Raw genomic sequence first — 7,923 nt, forward strand, 5'->3', positions numbered from 1 at the left:
AAGGAGTGATCCTGTTGCTCCAGAGCGGAATGCTGACACATCCAGCTAGGTCAGTAGCCTCTCAAATACTGATTTCTGTATGCAGATGGCTAATCAGTGCACTTACAGGTGTAACCGTATGCACAGTCATTTAATAGTCTAAAATGATGGAACACTTCGGCTTTTGTTTAGCTTAAGGATGGCAGCAACCTTCACTTCTGTTTCTCAGGATTCATCTCTTTCTGAGTGTGACAATGATAAAAAAGATTTCTGCAGTTGTTTCTCTCTCTTCTTTAATCTTGGAGAGTTTTGCACCGAATCCAGTAAACGGTTCAGGAGACACTGCTCTGTCAAGTTCAGAAATGAAAACTGAGTTTAAGATTTTCAAATGACAGAAAATCCACTCCATGTCTTGGGAATGTCGGCTACACTTACAGTTAAAAGTCTGTCCCATATTTTCAGTCTGAATTTGTTAGTTTCATCTTTCTGCCAATGTCTTGTTGGCTAATGAGAATTCAGTACCTTCTTCCAGAGAATGAATTTTCAAGTGTTCAATAAATCACCACTTACTCTTCAATAAAACAAGGAAGCCTCATTGCTTTTCAGTTGCGGTGTCTAATGGATTTCTGGATCTTGAAACACTATTATAAGTTTAATGCCTTTTATCTCTTTACCTTTCACCTTCAGTGGATATTCTGTCTGCGAATGCATCTATCCATCACTCTGCAGTCACGCTATCCGCAGTGAACTGGAAACAGGTAGCACGACCCAATGCAAAACAGCTCTGATGCTGTAAGCCCAGCACTGAAATGTCACTCCTTTAATATGTCCTTCTTGGCCACATAAATGCGTTTCTCAGTTTTACTACATTTTAGTTTTTTAGGCTAAATAAACTGGGAAAATGACTGATTTATTTTATGCTGTTTGATGTGCGTGACACTTTTACTGAGGGATGCAGGTAGTCAGACTACATGGGATCTGCAAAGAGCAAAAGGAAAGTCCAGCAAGGAAAACAGGTTATTCTAAATGTGTGGCACAAATAACTTCTTGCTTGCAGTGGATTCGCCCTGTAATAAGTGAGATCAGAGTCTGCCTGCAAGTCCAAGGGAAAAAAGAGCACCTTGGAATTTCCTAACTCATAAAAGGTGAAGGCTGAGTCATGAATCTGGCTTTTGAACAAGTCAAATAGGTAGCTGTGTTAGTCTTCTATGAGGGTACCCTTGGGTACCTCTCCTACACAGGTCCAGATTTACCTGCTGGATGGACTTTGCTGACCAAGGCTGGGAATATCACCCACTTGAAGATGACAATATGGAATGGGAAGCAAGGTGTGGGAGTCAAACTGCACCCTCTATTATTACTTAGGCCATAGTAAGGAGAGTTGCATCCTATTAGAGACAAAGCCTACCCCTTTGAAATATCAAAGGAGCCTGAGAAACATCTGGTTTAGCTGACTCCTGATAGCATCTGAGCAAGCAGCCAGCCCCACTTCAACACAGGTGAGTATCTCGTTTCCACAACCTTTGCAGATGCAACTAGACACCACAGAGTGCAAGAAGATATAATACAGCACTAGTGTTCACTTTTTTGCTTTTTAAACATTTGTCCAGAGAAGATGGACAGGAATCACTATATGGACAGACAGCCAAGAGCTCTTTTGTCCCATTCAGCCTTGTATCCCTGGAACCACTGTGCAGAAGGTACCAGCTGGTACCTTGTGTCTGGAGATGAAATAACATGGTAAATCCACCACTGGATTCAATTAGTCTCTTAAGAAGTGCCAGGTGAAGAGAAGTGTCATCCAACCCAACTTTCCAATTCTGAGTAAGCATTCTCAGTTCTGTTCCTTGCACCCCTGTGCTGACATAGATCTAAGGCTGATAACACACCCAACAGCTAAAAAAATCATCTGGTTCACGTAAACCAGTCTGGAGGTCAGCACTCCAGGACAGAAGGATTATTCCTCCAAAGAACTGGTATGAATCAGGTCCACTGATGTGGGTGAAGCTATAGCTAAGTCTGAAAAATGGAACCCTCAATATTTAATTCATTCATGCAGCCAAAGCCATTTGTATTCAAGTGAAAATACTGCCCTTGGGGAGACATGACTGTGGTTTCAGCCCCCATAAATAGACTCAGATTTATTAGGACAGCTCTTCAGCTGGTGTCAATCTGTGTGACTGTTGATTTCATCAGTATTAATCTGTCTGACAGCAGCTGAGATGTTCCACTGTGAGTGAAAACATCTAGGGTTTGAATGGCAGTCATGTAAAAAATGAGCCATTAAAATGCTAGATTCTGTAAGTTCATATTTAAAGAAAATGTAGAGCTTTATATTCATTCTCATATATATGTCATATTAGTTCTTCATCAATTTATGCCAACAACTTCAAGTGCTCTGTTTTCTTCTGTAAATTTTTTCCTTTTCTCTCAGATTTTGCCCTCAAGATTAATGGCCTTGTGATCATATATTCTTAAATTCTCATAATTTCTTGTTGGACATTTATGTGGTCAATATGTGGGCAAAAACTGCTATTATTCCATATTTCTGAACCAGCACCAGGCATCTGTAACAATGGCAACAGTACCCAAGGGAAGTCAGTGTCTTTCATGAGTGGCTGCCTGTCTCAGTATCCACTCTGAAAAATATAAAAATATACCAGTTCCTTAATAAAAGCTTTCAAAATAAAAGAATAAAAAAATGAAACACAATAAAACATCACACAATTAAGAGGTCAATATCCAAGAATAACTAATAAATTAAATGAACAAGCCACAGAGAACGAAGAACCTGACAGAAATATGAAAAAGCTCTGAGAAATCTTTGCTGTAGGAAAGTCCTGAAAGTAAAAGTTTACGTACTATTAACTAACCAATAAATGAAGCTGGGTTAATAGCACATACTGAGTCTGAGCCTCAGCTGGTGTAAAGATGAAGTCATTAGAGTAGATTTATGGCATTCATTGATGCAATAAATTATTTATAAATATTTGTTCAACTATTTGAACAAATGTGGGAAGTGCAGGGGTGGAATTAACCTTTGGGTTTGCCACCTGCAGATGTTTGTCTTGATGCTCAAGAAAAGACAGGAAATTATATTGAGCTACAAAAGAATGAAAGGATGAAGAATCCCAGCAGATACAGCACACGTTCCTGAAGTGGCACAGTCTGTTCTCTCTGTAGTTTGGTCTGCTTCATATCATGGTCTCCTTGAAAACAAATTCTATAGCTTGCTCCAAAAAATGACTTCACTCATTGTGGATAATGTGCACATTCTGGTATTTCTATTCTCTATATTGGCGACCACGTAATTACACAACTATTCATTCATCTGGGATTTTTCCTTCTGCTACTACAGCAATATTCTCCAGCCTCTGGGATGGAGTTGGCCACATGAGGAATGAAAGCTCTTAAAGTCTGATGGAAATCCAAGTCACCATCATCTTTGCTCCTCATCAGGTCTGGATTAAGACTGGAATTAGATTTGGCCTTTTCATTCACGCACACCGAGGCTTCTCAAGACTTCAACTGCATGTTTGGAGTAGATTGTATCCTATCTCAGATGGGGTTGCTTTTTCTTTTGGAAAGTAGCTCTACCACTCTAGCCCATGTGTTGTTTCTTAAAATTTGTCTGCATTTGTTAACTTTATTATTATTATTATTATTATTATTATTATTATTATTATTATTATTATTAATATTATTATTCGCTGTAACGAAAATAAGAAAGTAACCTAATGGGACATTTACAAATTATGATTAGATCCCCAAGAGATCATGCCCAATTTCAACATGAAATATTCAGGCACCAAGTTCCAAATTCTTCATTCTAATTCTGGCAAAACTTTATTCAAAGTTTCCTTCAGTATTTGGTTAGTAAACATTTCTCTTTCTACAGAGCAGCTTTCAATCCCTGTTTCCTGGGGAAACCGAGCTTATGCAATCATTTACGTGTTCATGTCTGTCTGTGTCCCTTCACAGTAGTTTTTTTGAGCCTTTTGAGCAAAATCAAGCCAAATTTGGCAGATATCTCAAAGATGACCACATTCCAGTGCATTTTGTGAAAAGAAGCATGGAGAAAGATGAGAGAGGCCATAGGCAGCAGTATTCAATGTTTGGGAAAAGTAGAGTCTTTACTCATACACTATTAGAAGCCAGAGAAACCACACAGCTGAGACATCTCAGAGAAATAACTGCAGGAAAACAACTTCAGATGAAGTTAGCAGCCAGCTACTAGACACAAATCTGCAGGGAAAACAGCTTTATTCACGTAGTGCTCACAAAAATAATGCTACTTTAGGAACAGGCGGTCCACATGTTCTCAAGTTCTCATCTTTTTATTTTCTTTTCTTGCAAGCTGTATTTTAAGTCTCGTCTCCTCCCAGCTTACATCAATATTTTTCCTGAAATCATTCTTGGTTATAAAAGCAAAGCAGGTGAAAACAAAAGTATCTACTTTCATGCTATCACTTTAGGAACTAAAATAGTAAATCCCTCACAAATTCTTAACTCTTTCAAAGGGTCAAGCTTTTATCTCCTTCCAGTGTATCTATAGTGGTTTCATTTCAGGAAAGTGAATGAAGATTAATGTTTAGTATTGGTAATTATAGATAAGACCGCAGCAGAAGACCTATGAAGAGCACTCAGGAGATATGTGTTTTTATTACTACTTATAATTGTATCCGAAACATTTCAAGTCACAATGAAAGTAATAAAGTACATCTTATCTCCTAAAGAGTGTTGACCATTATCACTTTTACAAAACTAGGCTTTGCAAAGCTGTGGCTTTGCTTTTTGATTTCCTTTGGAGCACCATAGTTTACCAATCCAATACACATAGTCCTGAAGTGAAGAAAGGGAACTGGGCAAAGGGAAGTAATGTATCCGAGCAGGACGCTTCCTTCAGATCTGCTGCTTGGGGTCAGTGTTCACCTTGCTCAATCTTTGCCTTGTGTGACAAAACATGTCACCCTCTCCTGGACCTGAGGGGACCACATGGAGGAATCATGATTTCCTTCTGGGATAATTTGTTCCTCCTGTCAGCATTTTGGAGCAGATGTGATGATAAAGACTTGCATTTGACCGGAGGGAAACGAGTAGAACAAGTTGCCCTGAAAGAAGACTGTAAGCCCACGCACTCAGAAGGACTGGTTGAGGCCCAAGAGTTGAGGCTACCTTGATCCAAGAGCAGGAAGCAGGCAGTTCCCCCATGGCTGGAAACAGCTTCCTCTCAGGTCTGGGAACACCTAATCAAAACTAAGGAAACAGCAAATGCTTTTCTTCTTACATCAAGTAGCAAAATGGGTTCACAGGGTCTGGCAGAACTTCTTTCCTTTTAACATGGCTTCACTCCTGTAATCAAGCTTAAAATTGCTGAGTTCAAAAGCAACTGCTGGGCTGCATACACTCAGCCAAGACAAGCTTCCTGAATGGAATCTGGATGATGTGGACTTGCTTCAGGATGCTGATGAGACAGTCACAGAATGGAAACAAGGAAGGAATGCGGACTAGATCACTATGTGGGATCCACAGTGAAGCTGCATTATATATTCCTGTTCTTAAGCACCAAAAAACGTAGAGTCCTTATGTCCCCCTCAACTGGCAAAAATTGTAGCCAGCATGTTTATTTTGTTTAAAAAAAGTTGAAAATATGGATTGTACATCCATCAGCCCTGAAAAACATCCAGTTGTACTGTGATGGTTGCACACATCATACAAAGTTGGAATTCAATTTGACATTAATAGCACCGTGAGATGCCAAAAAAGAAAACTTCCCTGTGTCCCAAAAAGTAATTTTCTGCCCTAACACTGTCATAATACCTAGTTCTTACTTGACAAGGAGAAAGACTTTTGACTCGAAGTTCAGAACAATTCTGCTTGACTTTGGATATTGCAAACTGAAGACTTCGAGGACTTTGAGGACTTACTGTATTGAATCAAAGGACTTCTCTCACAAATCCCACTGAAGATAACTCTCCCATAAGATTGCCATCCACACTACAGGATTTAATCTGGGCTAAACTACCATGTCAAATGAGAAATTTTCATATGAGACAGTGACAAAAGTCTTACTGACAAAAGTCTTACCACAGTCAAATCACATCACAGCAACTTCATCATCTTCTACGATTCTGTCTCTCATGTCCTCAAGATTTATCACAGACCTAGTATTCTTTTAACCATGATTTATTTTTAGCCTACACATGCTTGGTGTTGCAAAACTTCTGCTCCTCAAAGTGTTCAGAAATGGTTTGTTCTGCTGTTTGTATCAGTGTTTTTAGGTGTTGAACACTAATTGATTAGTTCTTCCTTTCCCTCTGTATCAAAAGACCTATGCCCACCCTTCTCTCTCTTAATACCCACATTTTCTTCAAGACAGTGGGTAGCTGACTCAAGCCAGCTCTCTGATCTGAACAAAAATGGTCTTTCCAAAGAATTCCCTTAGCTTGCCTTTTGCTTAGTGTAGGCTGAATCCTGTCCACTCATGGGTGTTAATGTATCAGTCATTGTCTCATGGCAGTTTTAGTGAAGACTGACATGTAAAAGGCATTAATCTCTTCAGCCCCTAGGCATTATTAGATTTTCTTTCTCACTAAATGGAGGACTAGCTTCTGTCTTGGTCTTCCTCTCTTCTGAAATATTAATGGATCACTCTTTGTTACCTCTGAAGTCCCTTGCTAGTTGTGTTCCATTCTGTGTATTAAGCTTTATGATTTTGGCCCTACATGCTCCAGCAAATCTTTAATCTGCAACTTTAGTAAATTGACCTAGTTTCCATTTCTTGCATATCCTCATGGACCATCTGTCTGATGTATGCAATTGCAAGCTGTTACCAGGACAGGCTGTGTTTCACCTCTGGTCTGAGGAATGGTGAACCAGGATCATCTATCAACAGGCTTTTAACAGGGTAAAGTTATGAAGAAGAAAATGTACAATCATCATTTCTGTGAGTAAACTGAAAACAGCCTCAGAGTTGCATAGGGTTGAAGAAGCAGATGCCTAAGAAAGAGTTCTGCCATCAGACAGCTAAACCTTTGACCCCCTTGTCCTGGTTTAATGTAGGAATTCTCTTCATAGTGGCCTGTATGACATGATGTTTTGGATTTAGGAGAAAAAAAAGTTGTTTGTCATTGCACATCAGTGCTTAAACTAAATTAAGTAACCTTCAGCTCACTGCCAGTGAGGAGACTGATGGTGGGAGAGACAGAACAACCTGCGAGTTTTATCTTATCTCATCCTACTTAAGGGGGAATGAATGAATGTCTTTATGACTATTTGCTTCCATGCTGGGCTGGTCCAAAAGTAATACCTTTCATTTTATTACTTTGATCTACAAATCTACAAAATTTGAGGTGGGTTTTGGTGGTATGACAGCAGAGATTGAACCTTCCTACCAATGTTCAATTAAATTTTGTTGTTACTTGACAGATGGCAGCAGAGGGGCAGGCTGCCAAAACTGCAACTCACATGGAAGCGCATATCAAGCATGGTGTGTCACTGAAATCCTCCAAGTGGAAAAAATGGTACTCATTGGCATTCACTGATGTTTGTTGAACATTTATGGAGACCAAACACTAAAGGTCAGCACAGTGAGGTGGTGGATGGTGCATTTCAGCAGTGGTTACAGCAACATGAAATTAAAGCAATGTTCTTGACAACCATAAAAGTTACCACCTCTGGTAGTATAGATTTTTTAAGAGGAGCATGCAGGATCTTGGTTATCACTGGTGAAAATGCACAGCTAACGGTGGTGATGATTTTTAAAAACAGTGTTCTGTGGATGAGAATTTACTGTATGAAGTAGTGTTATTGTGCTCTTTGTATTTGTTGTAGTTTTCATGGAAATAAATGGGAGGCATTACTTTCAGAGCAGTCTAATACAACACCTTTGTAGTTCATGTTCAGTGTCCCTTAATTACATGCTGTATCTGAAAATGGAGACAT

This window comes from Excalfactoria chinensis, chromosome 2, assembly GCF_039878825.1.
Source record: "Excalfactoria chinensis isolate bCotChi1 chromosome 2, bCotChi1.hap2, whole genome shotgun sequence".
Classification (NCBI taxonomy): Eukaryota; Metazoa; Chordata; class Aves; order Galliformes; family Phasianidae; genus Excalfactoria; species Excalfactoria chinensis.